Here is a 10,409-nt window from a genome sequence, read left to right on the forward strand (position 1 = left end):
CTTGTTTTGTAGGACATACACAAGAAAAAAAACAATTAAATACTCCACTCCTCAAACACATCGTCCGTTAAGAAAAAGATTTCAAAATGGTACTTTGTTGGCGGGGCTCAAACGTAGTTTTTAATTTATCGTTTCCAAGCGCTAGTGTCCACAAGGCGTACTATCCACGGAGCGGGACAATTCTTACTAAGAATATCTTTGGGAGAAGACAAAATTCAAGCGAGCATTGCAATCGCATATGTTTCAGGATATGCTGAGTATTCTTAGTACGTGCATTTGATAAGAAGGAAGCTTCGTTGACATATTAGACATAATGTCATTCCTTGTGGGAATCATTACCCATCTGGAGAAACAACAGGATTTGACAATGGGAGTGAAGGTGCTGTCTGCACTGGACAAGGCTCAGACGCAGTGCTACCATTTCCAAGCAATACTAATCGCAGGCATGGGCTTCTTCACAGACGCCTACGACCTCTTCTGCATTCCCCCCATTTCCAATCTTCTGGGGAGACTCTACTACGACAAATCGACGCTGCCGCCGCTTATAAACTCTGCAGTGAACGGAGTCGCTCTGTTTGGAGCATTTGCAGGGCAGCTCTTCTTCGGCTGGCTGGGAGACAGGATGGGCCGAAAGAAGGTCTACGGGATCACTCTCGCCTTGATGGTCGCGAGTTCGATCTTGTCGGGCTTCTCTCTTGGCAGCACCCGCAAGACTGTAGTGACCTGCCTTTGCTTCTTCAGGTTCTGGCTGGGATTCGGCATTGGCGGGGACTATCCACTCTCTGCAACGATCATGGCGGAATACGCAAACACGAAGACCAGAGGAGCTTTCATTGCCTCTGTTTTCGCCATGCAGGGCGTCGGAATACTTGCAGCATCTGCATTGGCTGTAATCGTCTCGGCTCCCTTCAAATCAGAATTCTCTCATCCGAGTTGGGCGCAGCAGGACATGGTGTGGAGGATGATTGTAATGTTTGGGGCCATTCCCGCGGGACTGACATACTACTGGCGAATGAAAATGCCCGAGACTGCCCGTTACACGGCCCTGGTGGCCAAGGACCCCAAGCGAGCCGTCGCTGATATGACCACAGTTCTCCTCCTCAATATCGAAGAAGATGACGCGGACGTCTTTGAGACCCGCGAACAAAAACAGCCCTTCGGATTGTTTTCCAGGGATTTTCTGAGACTGCACGGTCAACAGTTGGTAGGCACCGCATCCACCTGGTTTTTCGTGGATATTGCCTTCTACAGCAACAATCTGTTTCAGAAGGATATATAAAAATCGGTGGGATGGTTGAAGACGAATTACGGGAACCCCGTGGATGAAGTCTTCCAGATAGCAAGAGCACAGGCGCTGACCGCCTTGTTTGCAACGATTCCCGGCTACTTGTTCACCATTTTGCTCGTCGATCGGATTGGTAGGTTTCGGATCCAGCTCGCTGGGTTTTTCTTCATGTCGGTTTTCATGTTCGTCCTCGCCATTCATTATGACAAATACTGGTGTGACGCAAAGCACATGTATGGGTTTTTGGTTATTTACTCTCTCACTTTTTTCTTTGCCAACTTTGGGCCCAACACTACTACTTTCATTGTGCCCGCCGAGTTGTTTCCTGCTCGCCTCCGTTCGACTTGCCATGGTATTTCTGCAGCGGCTGGAAAGGCAGGCGCCATGATTGGCGTGTTTGCCTTCATTTACGCCGCCCAGCCCAACGGAATTGGTATGGATAGAGCACTCCTTCTTCTTGGACTGGCAGCCTGCTTGGGCTTCTTGTTCACATTTCTAATACCGGAAACGAAGGGCCGGTCGCTCGAAACGAATGAGGAACAGCTCTCGACTCGTCCTTTGTCTCAGCGTGGGTTTTCATTTCACTACACGGAAGAAAGCATATCAGACAACCTCTCTGAGTTCTGAATCACAAAAAAAAAAGGTGGGATTATGTAGATAGTGATAATGATAATATGTGTGCCTAAGGTGATGTTCCCCATTCTGCATCAGTTTCACCTTTGTATATCTTCATTGTTCATTGTTCATAAGACAGGTATAGGGATAGGTTTTAGGTTTGATTCTTAGATTAAAAGTCTTAAATAGCCAAATAGTCAAAGTTGACTTATTTTTCTAATCTTAATTTCTCCGTTCTAAGCTTAATTTCTTCCTTATTGTGTGATGTTTAAAGGTGGTTGGGATAGGCACCAAATAGAATTAGGAGATCTTATAAGATATGTTTTGCAATATCTATGCCTCATAAATACCATCACTCTCATCATGTTGATGACTTAAAGGTATGTTCATCTATAAAATAATTATTTATGTTATGTGAATTTATCTTATGCTTAGATGGCTATTACTTATTTCATCTTGTCGTTGGTGGCTCGGCATTCAGACTTTTATATTTTGTTTAAGGACTTTATAGTTGATGCCATGGTTATAGCTTTAGATGTTATGCTTAAATATTTTTTAAATGGAAAGACAATATGTGGTCTACGAGTAATTTTGTCTTAATTACTAGTAGATGGGATACTCTATTAGCTTATATTTGGTTGGATATTACTAGGTTGGGTTTTGTGTTTTTTATATTAAGGGTGGGATTGTTAATGTCTTGGTAATGGTTTTTTGTTAGTGTGTTATATTTGAATGCTTTATCCATTATGATGTACTAAGGGTCAACCCTCTTATTTTGATTGTTGTTAATATCAAAAACATTATTAAATATTAGAATTCAATTTTTAAATTCTTCAAACACAAAGTTTATGATACAATATTTTTTGAACAAGCATGATTCTAGTTGTGAATATAACATTGATTGTAAAACAAATTATATTATATCTAATGTGAATATATTTGATGAAATTTTTTATATTTCTCTTTATTGTATGAATTGAATTTTTTTTATATCATGAGATGTATTCAGTTCTTTGTAAAACTTACTCTTAGTCATGAGAGCAAAAAAAAAATTTATATAAAACTAGCATCTATATGGATACAAAAACCATATTAAGAAAACCATATAAAAATTTAAAAATTGAACTATCACCATATTAGATGAAATCAAAGAAAAGAATCCAATGAAAGATTATAATTTTGGATACTTGAAGGTGGAAGTGGTCTTAATTAGTCACCATTAACATCCCTATTGCCTGGAGTTTCCTTTTAGCATTCTCAAGGGGGTGCAAAAAAATCAAGTGAAACCATTGCCTTGTCTACTCCAAGCAGATGAGTCCAACAAGCTATTCTAGGATATTTTTGTAATGACCTGGTCATATGATATTCAAAAAATTGGTTTGATCAAAGGTCAACTATGAACAGGACTTAATGCACCCCATACTACATAAGAGGTTTGTACTTGTCATGAGAGGGTTAAGTGCAAGCATAGTATATATACAAGAAGAGTGTAAATCATTGATATCCTATTCTAGTACATTCTAATAGAAAAGGAATGATATTGTATCATCCACTACACCATGGGGTCCTTCTCATTTCTTGGTATCTTCACTTACCAAGCTAGTGACAAGTATGGGTTAATTAGATTTCTTAATCTATTAATCATAATTGCACTTGCATTCCTCTCCACTAATTAATTAGATAAGCTATAATTAATTAATTAATCAAAATTAATCTCTAAAATTTCTCTCCATCATCAAATTGTTTAAATAAAATATATATTTTTAATTATAGTAATTGCCTACATCCCTTGAACTAACAAATTCAATAATCTTATTGTTTGATTAGTTTATCTAAATATCCTATATCTTAGTATAATCTAACTAATCAATACATTATCCTTCTTCATAACCAAATAAACATGTATTTAATCTATTTAACTACTTTAAATGTCTAAAATCCCAAATGAATTTATCTCTAATCCTAGCCATCAAATTCATCAAATCAATCTGAACCATCTATTTCCAATAACTAACCAATTTAACAACAATTTTCAATTCAAATAATCCAATTCTAAAACTAAACTAACCTTTTATCTTGATCGTCAAATTAAACAATCAAATATTCATATTTTTTTCAATTATTTTCTATCAAATTTAAAATCTTTAAATATTAACCATTTCCACAATTAATCAACCTCAACCCTCTTTTACCTCCCTCTCAACTTCAAATTTGGAAAACCTCAACCTCCACTCCTTGCATCATTAAAATCATTTCTCAACAAAATCATCTAAAAATAACCCATTAAAATAAATATATGTTGCCACATTGAGGGCTTACATGAGCAACCCAAATCAAATACATCTATCATTCTACGTTTGCATAGCCTTTTAAAAAATATATTTTAGCTCAATCAAAGGCAGCCGTAAGATTTGAAATTTAATTCAATTTTACATCTATGTCCTTGCTTAAATAACTTTTGTTTTCTGCCCTCCTTCAACAAATGCTTGGAACTTCCGAAATTCAAACGTCCAAATGGGTTTGATGTTTCTCAACTCAAACTAGTCATTGAATTCATAAAATTCAAATGTTGTGTTAAAATGTTCTGTAAAAGGACATATGATTATTGTACGGTGATTGTTTGGTACGCTCTTATGCTATCAAAAATCTTAAATTGGATAGAAGAGACTGTCCAAAGAAAATCCACACCGTGCAAGCTCCCATTAGATGAAGGAAATCTTGAAATATAAGTACAAAAGGATTACAAATTACCAACTCAACTCTACAGAGACTGTGTATCCATGAGCACGAAGATCATTTGCACAAATGCAAAAATAAATTAAAATGCAATCCACGCTACTCAATCTCATTCATTTTCACACGTACTCAGTCCAGCTCAAGGCTTATTTATAACATGTATAGTAAAATGACATCAAATTGAAAGGTTTCATTACCTCTGCAATTCAGCAATGTTCAGAGGAAAATCACATATTCAAAGAATTTTAAAAACAGAGGCTTGATGGAAATTCCAACATTTTTCCCGTTTCTTAATTGAAAACAAGAAACGAAGTGCATTGTACAAGCAGAGCAATACTCAAAAAATAGTACAGGCAGATCTGGTGTAAATGCTTGGGAGACCGATGAGCATCAAGCCCCTGCATCTGCAAAGAACTTTTCCAGTTCAGGGGAGTTGAAGAAGCCGCGTGGAGGAGGGCCTCCATGTTTGAGCTCTGCCTTCTTCTTACTGGGAGGCGGTGGACAAGAAGAGCTTGTGGTTTTTTTATGCTTGGGAGTCTCACACTCCCTCTCCTCAACGCCCCCTTCCTCTGCATCCGACGAACTCTGTTTCTTCATTTTCTTCACCAACTCCTAATGAACTCCTGCGACTCGAACCTTGGTCACTCCTGTCAAATTACTCAGCCTTCGCTTAATATGGCAGGAGAGCCAACGTACTTATATGCAGTCAACTTGGCTTGGGGTAGAAGTTGAGTTGAGTACACACTACGCTTAGCGTCGGCGACAAGTTTAGCCAAGGAAATATATCCTAAGATGTGCACAATAATTTCATCGCATGGAAGTATACAAAATTTCAAACAAATTTGCATTTCTAGCTTATGTGAAATACTTGTTGAACCCATTATTCTATTGAAGTGTAAGATGGTTTTATATTTGAAGGGCAAAACTCATGTGCATGATTAATTTTAAATTTTCCATAACAAACCTATTCAAGCAAACCATACACAATGTCTCACCAATAATGATATAAACAAATTACAAATTCAAAATCTGACATTCATTGAATTATATAGGGAAAAAAATCGAAGTTTCAAAAACAATTGCAACATAAAAACCTAGAAAATTGTGATTAAAATTTGCTACAGGGGAAGAGTGACATTTACTACCCATGCTCAAATTATCATTCATTAGATTTTGCCAAAAAAACAAAAAACCCGCTAAAAATAGTCTAGTAGACTAATAGACAACCATTTTCTCAAGGAAAAAAAAATGTAGTACAATTAAATTAAATGTGTACTTTTGTTGGTATTAATGGTGCACAATTATTGAAGTATTTCTACATGAGTATTGGGTCAATTGTGTATTTCATTTTTGTTGTCAAAACAAACAGGTAATAAGACAATAGGGGATTTTTTTTTTAGCAATACCTTGAAATGAACATTTTTTATGCTTGTGTGCATAACAAATCACACAACTGTAATGTCCCCTTTCTAGCATTCATAGCATGATGTTTTCGTTAGCCTATTGCCCCACAGTCCCGTAGGCTAACTAGGACATTAAAGGGGCTTAGAGGCCATTTGGCCTAGATAGTTTCAGTTGCAGGTCTTTCTGAGGGGTTCTGAGGCAACTTTGGGCATACTTACTATTTATAGTAAGTCATCTTAGACATGGCCGGACATTCAGTCACAGTGGTATGTCGATGGTAATTGTCTAAAATCGACAAGAAAACTTATTTATCATTGATAAGATTTGTTATGCGTTGATAAAGCCATTTTATAAAGTTAAATTTAAATATTTAACTTTATTAATGCATAGACTATAGTTTGTGGGAAATATTTAAATTAAAAGAGTTCCCTTTATTTTTATAACACATTGGAGACATAAGGTACATAAAGGGAGTTATGTTTTATCCCACATTGAGAAAACGAAGGATTGAGCTCTTGTGAGAACACTATAAAAGAAATGGACGAGCTTTTTTTTTGTATGCTTGGATGAAGATTAATGTTACGTTGCTGGATATCTGATTATCGGGCTTGGAGGATGGAATCCCTCTTTGCTAGCATTCTCTTCGCTGTTGGAAGACACAATCAGGAGGATCAATGGTGTTTTCACTTCAGGAAACACACTGGTTTTCATTTGGGGCGTTCGCATAAAGAAATTTACAAGGGTTTGAGGTGCAGATCTGAAGTTAGTTATTGCTATAGTGCCGCATGAACAGTATTTTGCTAAAGTCGGCATGAACAGTATTTTGCTACAATACGGCATGAACAGTGTTGGTATTAAGTTTAATTGTTTTTTCGGCTGATTAGAAGTTTGGAAGGCTGCCGACTACATCTGCAAAATACTACGGCAACTAATTCCAGGTTTCTTCTGTCAAATTTTGATACTTTGCATAATAATTGTTGAATACAAGTCTGAATAGTTGTTGCAGCCTTTAAGGCAGCTGTAAGTGCACATCTACATTTAAAAATCACCCTTTATCACCAAATTGAAAGAGTTTCCAGATTTTTCATATATTGTTGAATGTGTGCCAAGTGTTTGTGAAAATGTTATGATGTGTATTATGCATTTAATGTCACTTCATAGTTGTTCGTAAATCTACTCATTGGAAAGCAATTTATTGAGGAAATCAGCTTTATGAGTTTGCATACAAAGTGTTTGACGATATTCCTTAAGTTAAATTTCTACAAGTCAAAGTTCAAATCAGGGGAGGATATTACAGTGGTATCAGAGCTATAAGTCCTGCCATCCTATGGAGGTCTTATAGGAAATTTGGAACTAGCGGATAGAGGGGAAAGTGTTTCATGAAATGTCAAAACACTAAAATCAGAGCATTTATGTTTGAGCATGCGACAGGGGCCTTATAATTTCCGCAATACCAGAGCAAGAAAAAATAGGAGTTCAGACCTGCAAAGCAAACAGTCTAGTTCATCCGTACAGGGGGGTATAGAATCCAGTCATACAGACACAGCGGAGGTATTCTTTGATCAAGACAGCAATATGGGTGACCGAGATGACAGGAATACAAGATTAGGTGGAGGCAAGAATTCTGGTCCAGAACCTGGAGAGGAAAGATTCTTACAGTTATTAGAGACCTTGGTACAGGGTCAACGAGTAGCAGAACAAAGGGCACAGGAACAGAATCAGAGATTGGATCTTATGATGCAGATGATGGCTCGTCAAATGGGGTTGAATGCTAACATGGGTGGAGGAAATAATCAGAATGGAAATGGTCAGGATGGGACACATAATGGAGATGAACAAGTTGGGAACAATTTCGGTCATGCACCCCAGCGAGCTAGGACAGTGAGTTCAAGGCCCATGATTCCTACATTTCCTCCTAGAGCTCCAGAGCAGCTCGTACCAGAGCCCCAGATTACTGATATACAGGACCAGTTGAGGAGAGATTGGGAAGCCGGAGGGCCAAATTTTACTGCTGCAATTACCTTTAGGGAGTATATGGATGTGCGGATGAAACATATGCCACATGGACATGATAGGAACCAGAGCTATGAGCTACAGAAGAAAGTAGGGAGACTTGAGTTACCATATTATGATGGCTCAGGAAAGTCTACAGCAAGAGCTTGGGTTCAAAAGCTTGACACATACTTTCAATTGAACCCTATGCCCGAGGAAGAAGCTATTAAGTACGCAGCAATTCATCTGGATGGGTTAGCACACGAGTGGTGGCATCATGGTATGGTCACTATGGGACATGCACACATTACCTCATATGTGGAGTTTACAGGGAGGCTGATTGAATGTTTTGATAGGAAGGATCCAGAACTCCATTTCAAGGAGTTAGCTCAGCTTAAACAGTGGGGATCATTGGAAACATACATTTCAGAGTTTCAGAAACTTGCAGTGTTAGTAACAGATGTATGTGAACAGAGGATACTAGTTCTATTTATGGATGGGTTAGCTGATCCGTTGAGAGGGTGGATTAAAGCTCTCAACCCTCCCACTTTGCAGGAAGCAATTAAGAAAGCTCGTGACATGGATTCCTCTTCATCTTCAAAAAATAAATTCCAGGCAAAGAGTTTCCCTTCAAGGAAAGATAAGGACAGGAAAACTTTTCATAAAGAGGTTTAGCCAGCTAAGGAGGAAAGTAAGAGGTTGGACAATGAGACACTTAATGATCTCAGGAAGAAGAAGCTTTGTTTTCATTGCAGGGAGCCTTGGGATTTGTCACATAAGTGTCCATTGAAAGCAAAAGCTAAGCAGATGGAGTACTTTTCAGCCGAAGAGTCAGTAGATGGAGATTCAGAGCAGTCATCCGAATCAGATGGAGATGATGATAGTTCTTCATAGGAGGAAGCACGCGGTGATAGCATGATAGCTCAGTTGTCAAGTATACAGGAGGCCATCACTTTCAGAGTTAGGGGAACCTTGGATGGACAGAGAGTTGTGGCACTCATTGATACAGGGGCGACACATAACTTCATTGATGAGAAGTTTGTGACACGCAGAGGGCTACATACAGAGGAGCATAGGGGATTTAAGGTGATGGTTGCTAATGGCTTCAAAATTGAATGTACCAAGAAAATCTCCAACTTGCAGCTTCGTTTGGGAGATTATGAGATGACAGGAGATTTCTTTGTGGTCAACATTGGTGATCAGGATATGGTGCTTGGGATGAACTAGATGAAGTCTCTGGTAGAGTTTACATTTAACCTTGAGAAAATGAAAATGAGGTTTGAGGCAAATGGTAAGAAGATAGTGCTCGGAGGTTTGTCAGATGGGAGACTTTGAGTGGTGTCACTCAAGCGGATGCAGAGTTTCTTTAGACATGATCAGGTGCAGTGGGTAGCAAAGTTTAGAGTAATGCCTGAGATGACAGAGCAGCATAAACAAGAGTATCCACCTGATGTACAAAAAATAATAACCAAACATACTAAGGTGTTTGGTGAGATACCTCCAGGGAGACCCCCGGATAGGGGAATCGAGCATGTTATTGAATTAGAGGAAGGGGCTAAGCCAGTTATCATCACACCTTACTGCCATCCGAAGAGATGTAAGGATGAAATAGAAAAGGCAATTAAGGAGTTGATTGACATGGGGCACATACGGCCAAGCAAAATTCCTTTCGCTTCTTCAGTACTATTGGTGAAGAAGAAGGATGGTACAATGAGGATGTGCATTGATTATAGGGAGCTAAACAAGAAGACAATTAAGAACCGATACCCTATCTCGTGCATCGATGAGCTTATTGATGAATTTCATGGTGCATGCTACTTCTCCAAGATTGATTTGAGATTCGACTACCATCAGATACGGGTTAGAGAGGTGGATGTTGAGAAGACAACTTTTAGATGCCACTATGGACATTTTGAGTTCTTAGTCATGCCCTTTGGGTTGACAACTGCCCCTGCCACTTTCCAGTCCTGTATGAATAGAGTGTTCAGAGATCAGTTGAGGAAGTTTGTGTTAATATTTTTTGATGATATACTGATATACAGTCGTACTTGGGAGGAACATTTGAAGCATATTGATACAGTGCTCAATATTCTAGAGAGGGAGTCATTATATGCCAAGATGAGTAAATGTGAGTTTGGGATGACAGAGTTGCTCTATCTAGGGCATATTATTAGTGTAGGAAGTGTTCGGGTTGACCCAGACAAGATCAGGGCCATTCTGGATTGGCCACCATCGAGGAACACTTCACAACTCAAGGGATTTCTCGAGCTTTGTGGGTTCTACCGCAAATTTGTGAAGGGATTTTCATAGATAGCAGCACCACTTACAGATTTGACACGGAAAGATAGTTTCAAGTGGTCAGAGAGGGCTCAGGATT

General features: G+C 38.6%; 1 pseudogene; it reads left to right on the forward strand.

Annotated features, from left to right (window-relative positions):
- Positions 1-367: 367 nt before the first annotated feature.
- Positions 368-8,926, forward strand: LOC149544459 (low affinity inorganic phosphate transporter 1-like; annotated as a pseudogene).
- Positions 8,927-10,409: the final 1,483 nt, after the last annotated feature.

This window comes from Cupressus sempervirens, chromosome 8 (genome assembly GCF_028749045.1).
Source record: "Cupressus sempervirens isolate cs-2001-9-10 chromosome 8, ASM2874904v1, whole genome shotgun sequence".
Classification (NCBI taxonomy): Eukaryota; Viridiplantae; Streptophyta; class Pinopsida; order Cupressales; family Cupressaceae; genus Cupressus; species Cupressus sempervirens.